This window comes from Herpailurus yagouaroundi, unplaced genomic scaffold (assembly GCF_014898765.1).
Source record: "Herpailurus yagouaroundi ecotype Mexico unplaced genomic scaffold, PumYag 203, whole genome shotgun sequence".
Taxonomy (NCBI): domain Eukaryota; kingdom Metazoa; phylum Chordata; class Mammalia; order Carnivora; family Felidae; genus Herpailurus; species Herpailurus yagouaroundi.
The window spans coordinates 25,102,665-25,122,595 of record NW_024412434.1 but is presented as its reverse complement, the minus strand read 5'-3'; the positions used below and the strand labels follow the sequence as shown (position 1 = coordinate 25,122,595).

The 19,931-nt window shown below is 36.1% G+C and overlaps 1 long non-coding RNA gene across 1 annotated transcript in view; it reads left to right on the top strand.

Annotated features, from left to right (window-relative positions):
* The window catches only part of LOC121014836 (uncharacterized), a 587,966-nt gene that overhangs the window by 294,444 nt on the left and 273,591 nt on the right, over positions 1-19,931 (top strand). The window contains exons 2-3 of the long non-coding RNA XR_005783457.1: positions 8,734-8,981; positions 16,995-17,128. This is a non-coding gene — a long non-coding RNA (uncharacterized LOC121014836). The remainder of the gene's footprint in view (positions 1-8,733; positions 8,982-16,994; positions 17,129-19,931) is intronic.

Below are 19,931 nucleotides of genomic sequence, written 5' to 3'. Positions count from 1 at the left end.
TTAAATCATTATTCGTTCATCTTTATTTTGTGTGCAAATCCAAAGGCAGGTAGCAAGCATTATTACTACGCCTCTGGGCTAGTGAGAGCTATTTTTCTAGCTTGCTTTTTATGGCCTAGCTTTATGGGATCGTAGCTTTATGAAGTGCTTAGTTACAACTCCCATCTCCTAAAACCTTAAGGACTTTGTGACAACACCCAAGTCACAGCCTCCTTCAGTGTGGATCTGAATCTTATATAACACTAGAGCACCAAAACTTCAATTCAAGCTCATTACATTGTATTTGAGTTCCCTCTCTGTTCTTGTCTTTGCCTTTGCCTTTTCTTCTTTCTTGGCTATATTTAAAATCCTTGGAGGTCATAATTCATCCATCCTTCATCGGTGGGTAAGGAGCCATTCCACTTTTGCCCTAACTTCTGGTCTATTCATTGTTCCACAACTTTTCTTGCAATTGTGATTTCCATACTGAAGCTCACTGTGTTCTTATCATTTCTCAACCTCATTTTCATTTGTGAATGTTTCTTTCATTACCATTCCGCAAGTCGGTATTTCTGCCAATAAGTAGAAATGAATCTTATAACTTTTAAAAATTATATATCATTTTTTTACTGTCTAGAATATAAGCTTAAAGCAAGAGACTGTGTCTCATTGCTTCTAAAGCTCTTTCTCTCTCTTCCTATAGTAGTTAATATTTACTATTTGATTATAATAAAGTAAAAATTCTAGAAAAAAAAGTATTCAAACTTTTTGAGTGTCAGAGAATATCCTACAGTGATATCTACATTATTAACATAACCCACACATTTGGAAGCCATAAGAGTGTGCTCTTAAGATCTCCTTCTCTGGAAAAGAAACAAGAAAAGAAAGAAAGGAAGGAAGGAAGGAAGGAAGGAAGGAAGGAAGGAAGGAAGGAAGGAAGGAAGGAAGGAAGGGAAAAAAGAAAAACCTGCTATGAGGAACTAGTTAACTGACAACTTTGAAATCCACCACAACATTCACAATGGACCATCTTTCCTCTGGGGCTCTATTTGACCTGGCTGAGACTTTCTCACAGCTGTACTCAGAGGCTCTGACAACTTAACCTCCCTCTTCCCACCATCCCTCCCCCACCACTTCTCAGTTCCTAACATCATTCCCTGCAGTAGTAAGTACTCAATGAATACTTGTTAAATGCTTTAAATAAAAAGGGGATTTTATAGCTGTTGTAAAATATTTAAAAGACTAGCCTATGAAAGGAAATCAGTCTGTCTATGCTAGTACAAGGTGATTGTTGTATTTGTTGGGGGTACACTCTAAGCTGCTGTAACAGAGACATGATAAGCATAGTAGATTGAGTAAGAAAAAGTGTATTTCTCTTTCACCTAAAGTAAATGTTCCAGGACTGAAGGGACACTCCTGTCATCTTGGATATATGAGTTGAATTCCAGAGCCAAAATAGTTCCTTCAGTCCTTGAGATTTCTAGCCAACGGTAAGGAGTAAAGAGTACAGGACAGTACACTTCTAATTGTTTTAACGGCAAGATGTAGCATATATTATTTATCCTTTGTTTATTTGCCTACAACTTAGTCAAATGGACACACCTTGCTGAAACAGATTAAGAAATAGAGTATTCAGCTATAGAGCTGTATATTAGTTAAGTCTCTATTCCTGTAAAGTCAGAAGAGAATGGATTTGGGGGCAACCAACAGTCTACCATAAATATATGATGAACATCTTCTAAATAGAACTAAACAAGAAATGATATGTCACATACAAGTTAGTGAGCTACTTATTGTTAATATATTTAAGCAGAAACGAATGATAACCATTTACAAAGGATAATCTAAAAACAATTCTTTTCCTTTCCAATGGAAGGCTCAAAGAAATGACTGCTAAAGACTTTGCTATATGATTTAAATATTCTTTTTTTTTAATTTTTATACCATTTAGGATGTATTATATACAGTAGGTGCTTACATGACCTACATCTTCCAACACTATGAACTCCATGAGAATAAAGACACTGTCTATATTAAACTCTACTCTATGCCAACACTTAGAAAAACACATGGTAGATGGTAGATAAATGATAGGCAAATAAACTATGTTGAAAAAAATGAATTCACGACTATGAAAAATCATGGAGTTGAAGCTAAAATGACAGGGAAATATACCTCTGTTTCAAGAAGAGGAGTTTTAGATTGACACTCAATACTTAAAATGCTCCAATTTTGTATTGCAAAATATTTTACTACACCTGCAAAAGATATTGCATAAACATGAAACACAAATATAGGTTTAGTGTATTTTTTGGCATTTCTCAAAGGCTTATTGCAGTGCGTTCTCTCCTAAAGTCACAGAAATGATGTTTTTCTTTTTTTTTTCTTTTTTCAGGTACAAAATAACTGTAAACCCATTGTTATACGTTAGTAGCCCTCACTGGAATGTACATCTTTGTACAGCTTGTGAATTCAAACAGCTACTGTTCAAAATTAAAAGTGGTCCCAAAGTAAATAACTTAAAATAATTGTCAGTGTCCCTGGAGAAGAACACTTTCAACCTTCTGTATACATCTGAGTTTCTAGTAATTAAGATTCTTCACGCTTACACTGGGGACTGGGTGGCAGAACATAAATTTTACTGATCACTTACTCCCTTCCCTTCCCCTCCCTTCCCCTCCCTTCCCTTCCCTTCCCTTCCCTTCCCTTCCCTTCCCTTCCCTTCCCTTCTCTCTCTCTTTCTCTCTCTCTCTCTCTTGCCTTCCCTCCCTTTCTTTCTCTCTTTTGTCTCTCTCTCCCTCCCTTTCCCTCCTTGTTCTCCTCATCCCTGCCAAACCCTTTCCATTCATTCCATCTGTCCAAATCTTGCCTTGCGCTATTACCAATATATTTCTTTACTCCTCAAACCTGGATTATTCAAATACACACTATCTCTGAGTATAGTAGTAACAGGATATGCGATCTATAGAAATCATGTGGAGACTAAAGAAAAGATGACACAGAGATGAAAAGAAATAATACCAGTGTGGTTTTTTAAATATTTTTTAAATGTATGTTTATTCTTGAAGGAGAGAGAGAGAGACAGAGCATGAGTGGGGAAGGGGCAGAGAGAGGGAGACACAGAATCTGAAGCAGGCTCCAGGCTCTGAGCTGTCAGCACAGAGCCCTACGTGGGGCTCGAGGAGTGTGAGATCATGACCTGGGCTAAAGTTGGATGCCCAACGGACTGAGTCACCCAGGCACCTCATCAGTGTTTTTTTTTTAATTTAATAACTGGTAGAAATGTCCAGAAACAATGCTCTTGGTATATTTTTTTCCTCTTTTATTCTTTTCTCTAATTTGTCCCTGTTTCCATTTGCTTTGATCAGGTTTTTAAAGAATAAGTGGCTAAATTTTGATCAAGCATATTACAGTGTGCCATACACTCATATATTAATATATGCATCATACTCATATGTTCTCTGTCATTCCAGGTATAGATGAAAACCAGCTCCATTCTATGATATTTTATGAAAAATGCATTCTCTACACAAGTAATAATATCAAAGACTCTAATATATCCTGAAGCAGCAATTCTGGTTTTTATAGAAGAATCTATTTAAGATTTTTAAATGACATATCTTCCAGAAGAATAGAATATTTGCTCATATGTGAATAAGAGTGAATAGTTTTTACACAGGTATCTCATGAAAAGCTAGGGGCTTACTTTGATGTCAGTAACATTTTGAGAAGTAGATGAAATCAGAGAGCACAACATTCAGTGATAGATTGGGAGGCTACCTATGGCCTAGTGAGTAGAGAAATTGGTTATGTCATTTCATGTGCACCATTGATATCCTAAGTCATCACTATTCAGAGAACGCCTATTTTCTACCACACTAATTTGACTCCTACATTTATTTAACATTACCCCATCAAGACCAACACTTTACTTTTGTCAGACGTGACCCATTAATTTGCTAATTCCCAGATATGTCAGTGGCAGGGTCATATATATCATCAAGATTTACTCTCAAATATCTGCAAGAATAGTTGTGTCTTGTGGCACCCGGGTGGTTCAGCTGGTGAAGCATCTGACTCTTGATCTCATCTCAGGTAATGATCTCATGATTCATGAGATGGAGTCCCGCATCAGGCTTTGTGCTAACAAAAGGAGCCTGCTTGGGATTCTCTCTGTCTCTCTGTCTCTCTGTCTCTCTCTCTGTCTCTCTCTCTCTCTCTCTCTCTCTCAAAATAAATAAACATTTAAAAAAAGAATAACTTGTGTCAAGAAGTAACATCTTACCATCAGTCCATGAGCTGTATGTACCGCATCTATGAAGCCTGTGTAACCTAGGGCAACGGAATTGGCTTCACACATCCAGCTCTCTAATAACTCAGTGGCCTTGGCTAAATTATTTAGTTTTCCATTTAGACTAAATCATCACTAAGGTTTCTTCTAGCTGTTCCTTTCGTTATAGGAAACCATGTGCCGAGGGCCATGAGGCAGATCACATGCGATCTGATCCCATTCTGTGGTAAATGAAATAAGGATTAGAAGCATATTCTTCTCATTGATAATCCCCCTGAAGTTGACAATAATAATTGTCATGTAGCATTTCATAGAAACACAGCAACGGCAAACATCTGCAGAGTTAACTTGAGGTTAACTTGGGGTTAAGTGGGGTTTAGGACAACAGCTCTTCTTTCTGGATTTTCCAAGGTCAGTAATCAACTCCACCCCATCCCTCCCTTGATTAAAATATCCCACCTACATACTCCCAAACCACCTATCATTCAATCTTAGTATTAGTTGCCTGCAGTATAATATTTTATTTCCAGCTTTTTTATTGTGATCTGGTAAACATAACATAAAATTTACCATCTTGGGGCACCTGCGTGATTCAGTCGGTTGAGTGTGCGACTTTTGATTTTGGCTCGAGCCCTCTGTCGGGCTCTGCGCTGAGCACAGGGATTCATTCTCTGTCTCTTTCTGCCCCTCTCCTTGATGTTCTCTCTCTCTCTCTCTCTCTCTCTCTCTCTCTCTCTCTCTCTCAAATAAAAAAAATACCATCTTAAGCATTTTTAAGGGTGCAGTATAGTGTGTATTACATACATTAATAGTGTTGTGCAACCATCACCACCATCCATCCCCAGAACTCTTTTCATCTTGTAAAACTGAAAATTTATATCCTTAAAACACTAACTCCCCGTTTTCCCTACCTGCCCCCCAGCTTCTGAAAACCAGTATTCTGCTTTGGTTCTCCATGAATTTGGCTCCTATAAGTACCTTATATAAGTGGAAAAATGCACTATTTGTTTTTTTTCTGACTGGCTTATTTCAATGAGCATAATTATCTCAAGTTTCATTCATGTGGTAGCATACAGTAGAACTTCTCTTTTTAAGGCTGAATAACATTCCACTGTATGTTTACACCATGTTTTGCTTATCCATTAGTCTGTCAATGGACACTTGGGCGGCTTTTGCATTTTAACTGTTGTGAATAATACCATTATGAAAATTAATGTACATATATCTCTTTGAGACCTTGATTTCAGTTATTTTGGATATATACCCAGAAATGGAATTGCTGGATCATATAGTAATTTTATGTTTAAATCTTTAAGGAATCACCATCCTGTTTTCTACAATGGCTGTACCATTTTATATTCCTACCAACAATACACAAGGATTCTAATTTTTCCACATCCTTGCCAATGCTTTTTGTTTTCTGTTTTTTAATGGGTATGAGGTAATATGTCATTGTGGTTTTGATTTTGCATTTCCCTAATGATTAGGGGTGTTTAACATATTTTCATGTGCTTATTGGCCATTTGTATATCTTCTTTGGAGAAAAGTCATTTGCCCATTTTTGAATTGGGTTGTTTTTATTTACTTGTTGAATTTTAAGAGTTCTCTATGTATTCCAGATATTAATTCCTTATCAGATATGATTTGAAAATATGTTTTTCCTGTTCTGTGGGTTGCCTTATTATTCTGGTGATATCGTTTTTTAATATACTTCTTTTTAAAATTTCATGAAGTCTACTTTGTCTATTTTTGTTGTTGTTGCCTACACTTTGGTGCCATATATATGATATCATTGTCAAATCCAATGCTATGAAATTTTCCTCTATGTTTTTTTTTTTAAGAGTTCTAAGTTTTACATTTAGGTCTTTGATTTTTAGTGTTTGTTTTGTTTTGTTTAGGATATTAGGTAAGGTTCCAGCTTCATTCTTGCTGTACAATTTTTAAGTTATATTTTTTCTTCTAGATCTTTCTATGAACTCTTCACCAGCAGGAAACATTTTTGTGGGTTTTTCCCAATGTAAAAAAATTATCTCTGCCTACCTTCTAAAAATCTCCCTTGTTTTCCATATCACCTCTCGTTAATGACAGACTTTCTGTTACTACACATACCATTGACTGAGTGGAGCCAGACATTCCACAGCTCATAAGTGTGTTCTCTCTGAGTTTCCATTCCTGAAGGAGAGAATCTGATTAGCATAAACCAACTTTCCAAATCAGGCTCCCCAGGGCTCTGCATTTGATACTTTTGGACACCTATCTATTATTCCTGGTCCAATCATCTGTGTTGGAGATGGAAAGGAGAATAGACATCACCTTCAGTCATTTAAAACACCGTTTACACACTGCATACCATAGTTTCTGGTAATTAGAGAGAATAATGAGATTGCATTACAGGCGACCTACACTATGGCCTTCAGAAATGGTTGGCCCATCAAAAACAGAGCACATTAACTAATGGGATTAAATTAAAGAACTGGGAAGAGATAGTTTTATTTTCTTACGGTGTTTTGTCTCCCTTTGGTACCAAAGTGAGTTTGGAAGTACTCTCCTTCATACTCTATTTTTTGGAAAAGATTGGGAAAATTGATATTAATTCTTTAAATATTTGGTAGAAATCACCTGTGAAGCCATCTGGTCTTGAGCTTTACTTTAGGGGGAGACTTTTGATTACTGCTTCAATGTATGTTATCGATCTGTTCATGCTTTCTATTCTTGTTTCAGTCTTAGCACACTGTATATTTTTAAGAATTTATTCATTTCTTCCAGATTGTCCCATTTTGGCATATAATTAATCATAATCATCCTTTTTAATTGTTTTTTTTATTTCTGTGGCATCCTTTGAAATGTCTCCTCTATTTCTCATTTTATTTATTTCAGTCTTTTCTCTTCTTTGCTTGGTTATTCTAGGTAAGGGTTTGTCAACTTTTGTTTATATGGAAAAAAAAACTCTTAGTGTCATAGATTTTTCTGTTGTTTTTCAATTTTTTTTTTTTTTAATTTCTGCTCTAATCTTTACTGTTTTCTCCTGTTCACTAACTTTGGGCTTAGTTTGTCCTTCCTCTTCTAGTTTCTTGAGGTATTGGAGATCTTTGTTTTTTAAAGTAGGCATTTATCACTAGGAACTTCTCTACTCGTACTACTTTTCCTGTACTTCATAAGTTTTAGTATGTTGCATTTTGTTTCTGTTTGTCTCAAAATATTTTCTAATTTCTCTCTCAATTTTCTTGTTTGATCCCATGGTTGTTCAATAGTGTGTTGTTTAATCTCCCATTGTCCTTTTTATGCTTTTTTTTCTGGTTTTATTTTGTCATGGTTGGAAAAGATACTTGGAATTATTTGTCTTCTTGAATTTATTAAAACTTGTTTTGTGATATAGCATGGATTCTATCCTGAAGAACTTCCCATATGCACTAGAGAAAATGTGTATTCTGCTGCCATTAGATGGGATGTAATGTAGATGTATGTTAAGTTCATTTGGTCTATATTGCTAAGGTCTGCTGTTTCTTCATTGATTTTCTGTCTGAATGATCTATCCATTATTGAAAATGGGATAGTGAAGTCTCCTACTATTAATGTATGGCTATTTCTCCCTTCAGATTTGTCAGTGTTTGCTTTACATACTCAAGCACTCTGATACGTTGGGTGCAAATATGCTTATAATTGTGATATCATCCTGGTAAATTGACCCTATTGTTATTATATAATGACTTTCTTTGTCTCTTAAGATAGTTTTGACTTAAACTCTATTTTGTTCTGCATTTGCAACAACGCAGATGAACCTGGAGGACATTATGCTAAGTGAAATAAGCCAGACACAGATAGACAAATACCATATGATACCAATTATGTGAGAAATATAAAATAGTCAAATTCATAAAAATAGAGAGTACAATGGTTGTTGCCAGGAGATGGGAGGAAGGAGAAATCAGGATGTAGTAGACAAAGGGAACAAAGTTTTAGTTAGGCAGGATGAATAAGTCCTGGAGATTTACCATCCAGCATAGTTCCTATAGTTACTGCATTATATTCTTTAAAATTTGCTAAGAATGTAGATATTATGTGTTCCTATCCCAAAATAACAAATAATAGCAAGAAAAAGAAGGAGGAGGAGAAGGTGGGAGGAAACTTTTGGAGTTTGATGGCTATTTTATGGCATAGATTATTGGTGATAGTTTCATGGCTATATACTTATCTCCAAACTCATTAAGATGCCTGCATTAAATATGTACAGCTTTTGTGTGTCACTTACACCTCAGTGAAATGATTTTTGAAACAAATCATTTTTAAAACGACAAGGTACATATGTTACCTTCCCTCAGGCAGTATATAGTCTAGCTTTAAATTTAGCAACTACATCTCTCTTTTAGTACTAAAGGCAGGGATTCCTTCAGAAGTTAGTGAGGGGTCAGAAATATTTCTGGTTCAATGTTAACTTGAATAATTTTCGTTTGCTTTCCCCATAGGAATCTAAAAATGGGCTGCATTTCAAGTCTCGACTGAAAATTTCCAGCCAGTATCTAGCATCACAAAACTTGAAACAGACTGGACTGCAGTGCTTGTGGGAAGAATAACCCTGGGACCACCTGGCCTAACAGGGAAGCTTCAGTGAAAGCTTGGTACTGAACTGCTACTTATAGAGCACACCCATTTAAAAAGACACTAGAGACAAAGAACAACGCTCAACAGGACACATAACTCAGAATCTCAGAAGGTGAGAGAGAACCACAGGGACCCGTATTTTATTGAGAAATGTCTCAAAGTTGGAGGAAGACCAGGAAGCCAGCAGGTAGATCCTTCATCCCTCTGTCACCAACACCAACTAGTTTATATATAGATGGAGCATTTGGTATTTTTGATGCCTGGCTTGCACTACAGAATTCTTGTGTGTTTTATATCATGTCCATGAATTCATTTTGTAGTTAAGAAAACTAAGGGACACAGAAGGAAAGTGAATTGCAAAATACCCAAGTCATTACGTCAACTTATATGGGAATGAGATTAAAAACCCCATGCCCTTTCCACTAGAGTACTTTGTCCTGTTGATTTTCCATAGGTCCAAGGACTGATTGACTGACTGACTGACTAACTAACTAACTAAATAAATCCCTTTTTCGAGCTATTTGCTTAGTAGTCAGACCTATGCTTGGACTAAGAAACACAATATTTTTGGTTTCTTGGAGTTAAGAAACCAGGTACTTGTCTTTTGTTTCCGGTCAAGCAGTTCATTTCTCTGGGAGAATTCTGGAGTCAAATTCCATCTAAAATATTATTAACTTACCAGTTGGTTCTGAAAAATAAATTCTTAAGCAACTTGACTCAGAGCATGTTCTCATGACAGTTTGCTGCTCCCCGACCCAAGGTGGTTACATACTTAAATTCCTGGTGCCCATGAACTAAAATGCATGCTCCCACTTCTCTTCAGTCCAGGTCTTTATTGAGCCGTGTGTCACAAAAATGGATATTTTATTCCCCAACAACTTGAGCCAGTAAATGAAATTCTGGATTTTTTTGTCTTTTTTCTTACACAAGCCCTTCCTTTGCTCTTGTAGTTTTGTCAGTCTCTGGCACTAAATTCTTTCAGGCTTTCTCTCTACTGTCATAGGAACTAAAGAAAGAGCTTCTTGTAGAGCTGAATTTCTCCACGTGTTGGAATGCTCCGCAGTCATTCCCTCTTTCATTCTAACCCTAGATGTAAATACACAAGTATTTTTCTTGTCATTTATCAAATACTAATCCAACTTGGGAATATCTGATAACATGTTTGCAGAGAAAATGATTAAAACTTAAATGATAGCTTGAATAGTACGAATACATTGGAATGTACGATCATGTCACATTTAGCGAGCTGTATAAATGTGTATCTAGGTTGAATTTGGAAGTAAAAATGTTTCAACAATCCTTTCTTCAATTACAGAGTCTTCCTGTTTTGGTTTGGTTTGGTTTGATTTGGTTTTTTCAAGACGTAATAAAACCAATTAAGCATAGATTCTGTTACAGTGTTTAAAAATGTGCTGGCCATTCACTGTCTTTTAAGCCATTAATCCTTCTCTCTTTTACGGGGGCTTGTAAGGTCATGGAGAGGGAGATATCTGAGGTATCAGATGCTGAAAACAGTCAGACAAAGTTTCTTCTTTTAATATACCTATAGACCATCCTGAACCTTCTGTAGTAGCCATGGGAGACATCAGCCTCGAATTCTGAGACTGGATTTTTTATTCCAGCATCCAGGAAGCACCCATTCATTTAGGGAAGAATGATTACAGGTCACAAACATTTTTCCTCAACTGTGCCACAGAATGAGAAGTGTTAGTAGTCAACAGCAAAACGGCCTTACCAGAAATGCATGGAAATAGCATTCTAAACAAGGAAACCATAACTTTCACTTTATAGTCAGGAACAAGAAAAGGATGTTTATTTTCATCATTGTTACTATGTATTATACTTATTTACAAAAGTTAAAGATCATGAAAATGGGTTTTTAGGGGGAGAGGGGTGGGGAAGAGACATATAGAAAGAGAGAGGGTCTGAAGCAGCCCTCATGCTCAGCACAGAGCCTGACATGGGGCTCAGTCCCATGATCCTGGGATCGTGACCTGGGCCAAAATCAAGAGTTGGATGTTCGACAAACTGAGCCACTCAGGAACCCTGAGAATGAGATTTAAATGGCAGTTTTACAGATATAACTGGCATTTCTATGATTGTATATGTATAGAAGATTTTCTAGTCTACAAACTACTTGCAAGGAGAATTTCATGGCTAGATACAAGATCAATATAAAATAACCAAATAGCTGTCAATATTTCAGTAAATCAATAAGAAATATAATCATAAAAAGCATATCATTCATAACAGTAACAAAGTTATAAAAATACGTAAGGATACGCATATCAAAAAATGCGCACGACCTTTGTAAAAAACAGCACATAATGTGACTAGAGGGCATGAAACCGTATCTGAATATGTGGAAGGAGAGAATGCTCATGGATTGGTAGACTTGATATTTGAAATATTTTAATCTTTTCAAATTAACCCGAGAATACTGTACAATTCAATTAAAAAATCTAAAAAGGAATTTTTCAAGTACTCGAAAAGCTAACTCAAAAATTTGTATGGGATACTAAAATGTGAAGACCAGCCAAGAAGATTTTGAAAAGAAAAACAAAAAACAGTAAGGGAATGCTTGCTGTATCAGATATGAAAATGTATCATAAAACTAGATGTACTAAATATGTATAATATCTATGCATAAGTATACAAATATATCCCTGGACCAAAGCAGGTAGTCCACAATTAGATACAATATATGTGGAAATTTGAAATTTGAAAATGATGGCATTACAAATTACTAAGAAGAAAGCCCTAGTCAGTAAGGCTGTTAGAACAATTGGTCAATTGATGGGAGATAAAATCTAATTTTATGAGGTTTTGTTTTTTTTTTTTTTACAAAGACAAAAATAAATTCCAGTTAGTTCTAAATCGAAAAATAAGGAAACCAAAACAAGTAAGAAAAATAAAACCATGAAATTATTATGAAGAAAATATGGGATATCCACAACATGGATCCATAAGGAGAAGACTGATAACTTTTTCATTCTTAATCATCAGATACATTTGATGGTACCAAAATATAAACACCTTTTGTAACAAAATATGCCATCAATAAAGTGAAAATATAAGGGACAATCTGGGGAAAAATATCTACATCATATAAAACAGAGGTAAAATAGTGTGGGTATATAAATTTAATAAATTTATGTTGGTTAATTTATATAAAAGGCATACAAACTAATAAATATGTAAATACACAGAGAATAAAGTATACATATGAGGGGCGCGTGGGTGGCACAGTCGGTTAAGCGTCCCACTTCAGCCAGGTCACGATCTCGCGGTCCGTGATTTCGAGCCCCGCGTCAGGCTCTGGGCTGATGGCTCAGAGCCTGGAGCCTGTTTCTGATTCTGTGTCTCCCTCTCTCTCTGCCCCTCCCCTGTTCATGCTCTGTCTCTCTGTGTCACAAAAATAAATAAACGTTGAAAAAAAATTTTTTTTAAATAAAAAAAAAAATAAAGTATACATATGAAGGCAAAGAACAGAAGACATAACAAAAATGTCAAAAAGAATTTTTATCCTAACTGATTACTAAGGAAATTCAAGAACAAGAAAAAGCATCACGTCACAAATAAACATCTGCAAAAAAATGGAAAATAAATGAAGTTTTGTGGAAATGAATCCATGCTATGGAATGCTATGAAGCAGTGTTAAAGAGTGAAATAGTTCCATACATACAGACATGAGAAGATCGCAGTGGCAAAGAATTTAATCCAAAACAGCTCAGATTCGATATATTCTGGATGACTTTCTTTTTCTACCATGTTATGCTGGAAGTCTGAACAAAAAAAGGCAGGATCTCAGAGGAGGGACTTTAGAGAACTGCAGAAGATAGGACCCTATAGCCAATTGCTAAAATATGAGTGTTTGGCAGATAGAAATGTGGTGAATGAGACTTATAGGAAGAAGCCATACTCTGAATCCAAGGTCCTTGCTATTGCTTCCCTGGTCTTCCCTGTGAGTCCTGTCGGATCATATGAAACCAGTCCCCAACCAGCGTCCTCTGCCAGCTTATGCTTCTTTATGCCTTCTTGCCTTGTATCCGTTTCCCTCCACTAAGTGAATCACTCTGTTCTCTGTGAGTTTCTCTTCCTATTTGCCTGGCTAGTTGCTTCCATACTTAGCTAGGGCACCACTGTCTTCATAAAACCTTTCCTGATCCTCACCATCTCTCTCTGAACTTTCTTAGTTCCTCACACTTCTTTTCCCATTGAATTTGTTGTAATGTTTGAGATTCAGAATCAAAATGGAGTAAACAGATTTATTTTTTTTTTTGTTAAAGTCAGTAAATATAATAAAAATGAATTGAACTCTCCATGCAGCATGTGCATGGGAGTGTGTTTCAGTGAATAAATTGTAGAAAGTAAAATACCAATGAAAGAATCTGAACAACTCTGTAAAACTTATGTTAATTATTCAAATGATGCCATGTTGAAATTAGTATAGGATGTTATTTAGCATCTAACTTCCCACTTGAAGTCCACATAAAGGCACATTTCCTTGCACATAGGTGTTGTAAAGATGTTTTTTCCCCTCTTCTGGAAATCCTGGTAGGCTGCTAATGTCTCTGCCTCTTGTTACATTTACAAATGTCAAAACAAAAGAAAGTAAGTAAATTTATAAGGTAAAACTTCAGTGTCAAGCACAACAATTTTAAAAATATAGATGTTCTCCCTTGGGCATTAGATTGTAAAATTGAGGATGAAAATGTCCTGCAAGTTTAAAATAAATGACAAGCAGAATCAGAACATTTTTTTCCTCATATCATCTATACTTGAAAAGAAGTGAAATCTATTTCTGAATTTATGAAGAAAGGAAAGCGATGTAAATTTGATCATCAGTGGAGAAAAGTATTCATGCATAATAACACATGCACTATATCTAATATAATTATTCATAGTGTCGTATTGTCATTTAATAAGGAATGTTGGGGAGCAAGAATTTCCTGTCTCCTTCTAGGTCCTTCTCGCTGGACTAAGAATCAAATTGACATGAGACAGATGAAGAGGAGAAAGTCAAATTTAATAGCATACACACAGGGAATCCACACAGACATGGAAATTTGACAGGGAAAATGAGGTATATACGTCATTCTGAGCTAAGGAGAAGGGAGTAGAAGCCTGGGACTTCAAAGGGAAGAAATGCAAATCACAGCAAAATGAAAAAGAGTTAATGTTTTAGTGAACAAATGTTTACTGGGCCACTCAAGAAACCATGGGACAAAGAGAGGACTTTGATCAAAGTGGCCGTTTTGGGCTCCTCTCTATCCAGCCACCTGGTTCCTATCATAATGTGGCTAATCTAAGGTGATAATTCTTCCTGGAGCAGGCCCTCTATCTAAATTATTTTTAGGCAGTTGTTGGGGAGGAGCTTTTCCTGAATCCGTTGGGTTTTGATTGCTTTTTAACTCAAAATGATCTTGATACCAAAATGGTCCATCTTGGGGCAGCCTGCCCTTAGTCCTTACAGGAATTTCATAACCAAGCAAAAGGACTGGTTACTCCCTACACCCTCATGCCCTTTTTATAAGAAACAGAACAAAAATCACATCTGCAACTACCAGGAAATAGCCACCAGTTGCTGAAGCATAACCACCTTGTCTAGCTGTAGAGGTTGGATTGCTGCACACAGATCGCATTTTGGGCCTGTCCTGTAATAGCTTAACACACTTGGGTTTGCTTAATCTGTCAGAGGTTTCGGTATACCTTTTAGGTGCCTCAATTAATACATCACTAAGATAGAAACCTTTCAGTCCAGACAGATAGGAAATTAACATGTTGCTAAATGAATTTACATCCATAGTTGAGAAAAAAAAATCCACAACAGTGAGATGAAAGAGATATATTGATTCGTGTTGTTAAAGTGGATTTCAATGTACAAAATACTAACTCAACAAAAATCAATAATTCCTTTCACTTCACAGTGTGCCATTAAAAACATCATTCACTTTTTCAAGGATTAGATGTTTAATTCAAGACAGGTCCCTAATAGTCACTGCCTTAGTTAAGAGTATACAATACAAGTTGGCAGAAAAAAGAGAGGGAGATTATGAGCAATGGTGATGTTCCTGCAACCTCAGATCCATTCATTAGGCTTATTCTGATAGTGGGGGGAATAAATTAAGACTACTAAAAGCTAATATTTTCTTTCATTCCCAAGTTCCAAGCTGTGTGAAAGGGTCAACCCTTAATATGAAATGAACTTGTCAATTTTAGTTTCAACTGTGAGGGACAGCTAATGTCCTTTAGGCAAAAGAGTTTTCTTTTATTATTCGACCAATGAAAGATTCAAGAATTTGATCGCCTCTACCTCCCTGAGAGTTTCACTCACTTTATGAAAAAACTCACCACCCAGCTGTTTCTGGTCTCATCTGTCAAAGAAATATACCCATTGCCTAACTCATGGAATACTGTAGAACAAGAGTAAATAAGGCAGTTTTTCTTAAAAGGCAGTGTGCAAATACAGCTTGTTAATAGAGAAGTTCTTTAATGTCACTCATAATTATATGTGTGCATTATCAGAAATGGCTACTTTACTTTCACAATATATCTGAAATGTCACTTAGTACTAAATATGAAATATAATTGAGAGTGATTATTTTCTGTATTTATCCAAGCAAAAGAATAAATCGTCCATTCTTTAAAATTGTCACAATTTCACAAATTTGAAAACACATGGTCTGTTTTTTTCCCTGCCAACTCTGGTACCTTTCTTTAAAGAATTTAAAAGGACGATCTAATCACCCTTAAAATAAATGTGTTTTATTTTTATCTACTCTACAATTTAAAAATTCTTTCAATTTTTCTCCTGCAAGGAAAGTTTAATGAGGCATATTTGCTTGTTTCCATGGTATTTCAAAAGAGGATTACTAGCTGAAGGCAAGAAGATGTATACCAAAAAAAGAAAAGAAAAGCAAGCAAGAAAGAAGAAATAACAGTGCTTGCAATAAGAGAAACTTTACTTTTTAAATATATTCCTCAGAGTAGTAGACATTTATAATCTGTAAAACAATGCTAATCATTTTGAATATTATTTAAAAATGAGATTTTCTTGGAAAAAAGAAAAAAGAATGTAACAAGAGTTTCATCATATAATACAATGTCACTACAAAATCTGAAAATACCCCCTGTTACTAACGGACCAAAATCCAGTACCATATAAACTGCTGTGTGTGTAGAGAAAACAAGAATAAAGTCCAGCTTGCATTGTCTTTGACTTGATAGCTAGTATGCTCAGCTTTCTTGTATAACAGACATTGTAAATACCATGGTCTATTCATTTTGAACTCTGACATTTGCAAATCCAATCACACTTGCCCGAGATTGTCCTAGGAGCAATCAACCAACATAAACTGTATAAGTCAGGCTCTTTTATCTTCAGAGTCTGGTGATTTTCTTTATAATTTTGTTTTATAGGTATTTTGATGAGGTCTTAAATTTAAAATACAAACAACTAATCCAAACATTTGTATAACAACTCATGCAGGATATTACAATATCGCATTTATAACTTGTGATTAATATTATCTATTGATATCTCCCATCTGTCTTTAACACATGTAAAATTGGGTAAGCGATCATGTAGAAGTAGGAGAACCACTATTGAACTCACTCACTTATGTCTGACATCATAGATCCTATTTTAGTTTCACTGAGAAAGGGATACGTTTTCTCATGAGAAATGTTGTTGAAGACCATTCAGCCTATTGACAAGGGATAAAAGACCAACAAAACGAAAAAGAGTATAAGCCATTAGAAAATGTCAATTTTATGAGGCAATGTATTGTAGTAGAAAGAACCCTAAATTGAACTTAAAAGGTGTCAATTTCTAATCTTAAATCTGCCACTGAGTACAAGTACAAAGTCTTGAGTTTCAGTTGCCTCGTTTGTAAAATGGTGGTAGACTGGATGGATGGATTGGATGATGTCTAAAATACCTTTAAATTCGGGCTAATATAAATTGTGGGGGTGGGAGGCAAAGGGAAGGAGTCAGTAGGCTTAATCTCTCTGGTCATTGAGTAGCTGTGAGCTCAAAGGCTTGGAAAGAAAAAGGGCCCCAGAAGGAGGAGTGTTCCACAGAGAGTGGACTATTACACCTCAGTCTTTTCCTTGTGTGCAGTCAGACGCCTGCAGAATCATAAACACAGGAGCTAAAGACTAACTGGCCAACCACTTGGACCTTCTTGTCTGAGAAGACCCTTGTGGCAGCTGCAACACAACTGAGGGCCTCCTAAGAAGCTCAATTTACTCAAGGTAAGGCTACCATTGGGGTTGCTACAGAAAACCAGGCAAACCATAGTTAAAGTGGTAAAAACAAATTTCAATAAGAAACTATTACAATTGGGGAAAGGAGATGTCAATATAGAAATACGCTCAAGTGGGCATTTATGGTGAGGGGGTCTGTCAGTGGGGGTCAATGGGAAATCACTAAGAGGAGAGAGATCAAGGGGTGGAGGGATTCTTGCCAACCCGACCTAATGGGATTCTTGTGAAGGCAGGCCGTGGTAAAGACATCACCTGGGGCATATTCAATTACATGTCGAAGGTGATCAGATCAGATATCAGTGAGTCTCCCTAGAATGACTTACTAATATTCTTGTTACTGTGCAGGCCAAGCAAGGCTGGGGGGAGGGGGTTAAAGGTCAAGGCCTCTTGGAGAAGGGGGCTCCGCAGAGCCTGACTATAGGTTGGTCAGGAAAAGAGTCATTGTCAGGGACAAGCAGGGTACCCAGAAGGACACACAGAAGCACAAGAATCACTCAGGTGAGACGTCCTGATGAGGACAGTTCCACCTTCAGAATAGGAACCGAAATTGCTTTAAGAATAAAAGCAGAAAAAAAAAAAGTTAAGCAAACATGTGGGTCTATTAAAAATTATACTCAGTATATTAATGCTTTTTTCCCTAGAAGAAGAAACAAATTGTGGGTTTTACAGCTCTATTGATCATCCACATTTAAACAAGTGTCCTCATTAAAAATTCAGATTCCAGAAACAGCAGAGAAGACCAGTGCCCATTTTAATATTTCATTTACCTTTTTAAAAAAGGGCTAAGAGGGGCGCCTGGATGGCGCAGTCGTTTAAGCGTCCGACTTCAGCCAGGTCACGATCTCGCAGTCCGTGAGTTTGAGCCCCGCGTCAGGCTCTGGGCTGATGGCACAGAGCCTGGAGCCTGTTTCCGATTCTGTGTCTCCCTCTCTCTCTGCCCCTCCCCCGTTCATGCTCTGTCTCTCTCTGTCCCAAAAATAAATAAAAAACGTTGAAAAAAAAATTTTTTTTTAAAAAAAGGGCTAAGATTTCCTTGGTTAGTTGATATGTTCTGAGGAAAAAATAAAGAGAAACAGTTTCAACTAAAGTGTTAAATATTCTCTAATATCTAGAGGGAGCAACTTCTCGGCATGGGTTGAGCTGAATTTCAAAACCATTGTCATTCCTGAGACAACCTGTAGTTTTAAATGACTAGGCTGTCAGCCTTTTAGTTCTCTGCATTTGCCTTTTCTGCTATAGTGAATAGTAACAATTACATTGCAAACAGCATGTTATTTCCAACTGTTTTTTTGACAGAAATCTTTGTGTTACAAATATTGCAAACTTGAGTTCCTTTGCATGATTCATTTTTTATGTAAATCTTAAGGGCGGAGTTTTTCTTTAAGGCTTTAATAAAATAGGTCTTTAAAATAATATTGACCTACCTTTTCACATTAAAAAATACTTGATAAAATAGTCAAGCAGGGCTTATATAGATTTGGAAACAATTTTCCATATACAGTTGTTAGGTTCATGTGGCAAGACTTTGGAAGGCAGCTGTGTTCCCCACTATACCCCCAACGCACACTTACGGCAAGACTTTGGAATGGGTAGAATTCGCTGATGGGAGGAGGTAATGCCAGTTGGGAAAAGAAACCAGGGAAGTTATATATTCCTTTTTTCAAAGACTCGTTGCGGTGTTTCCATTCTTAAAAGGGATAGATTGATTTGTCTTAGATGTAACCAACTGAAAATATCATTTCGGAAAGAAGACAGAATTTAAGAAAGAAGAACGAATTTTTGTGTTATAAAGTGCAGCAAGCTTGGGAATAGCAGTGAGATGAGCCAGACCCTTGAAGATGTTTATCTGTCAAGCTGATTTAAACTTTTAGCAACTACTAAGCCTTTCAAGATCTAAGGAAAATCCAGTAGGATCAAAGCCTATGTTCTGATTTTTAAAAATATTCTTAAATATCTAAAACAGACTTTTCTTAACACAGAGGCATTGTTTAGAAATTGTCATATCTAGCATTTGTAATATACATGTAATAGTTTATTTACAGCAAATTGTAACATATATATGAATATGTTTATATGAATATATAAATGGAGAGATCAGATTGGATATGCTGCAAGATCTTTTCATTTTTAATATTTTGTAGTTTTAGGAAATGTTTAATTATGCACAAGGCATTGGTCTTTGCAAAGGAGGTAAGTGCATGATGCATACAAATATTTCAGCCACTAAGAGGAACTTAGTGTTCCCCTCAGATTGCCTAAGCTTTAGACAGATAAGGGACAATTACCAAACACAGATAGCTTGCTCATGTCGACCAACTTCCTCCGTGACATTGTCCAGTGAACCCTTTCCACTTTTCCCAGTGCTTAAAAACCTGCCTGCCTTTGTCCTAGCAGAGTTGCATTCAATCTCAATCCCTTAGCACACTACTCTTGAGTAAGGTCTTCCTTGCCTGTTTAATTCTGTCCAGTACAGTTTTTCTTTGATGCCCACAAGGAATACACAATGCAGGGGGGTAAAACTCATATGTACAGATAATTTAATACAAAACCAGACCCTTATGAATTAGTATAGGAAAAGTCACCAGACTTTCAAAAAAGAGAGATTTTGCTACAAACACTTACAATGAACATATAACCTATATTATTAAACTAAATTTTAATGCATCACAGTTAATTTATTTTTATTTCATTATATATACCTACATTGTTTCCAAAATGATTTGAAGTGACTGTCATGCCTTGTAATGATATTAGTGAATGTACATTGAATTCTGAGTGGTTAATAATTACC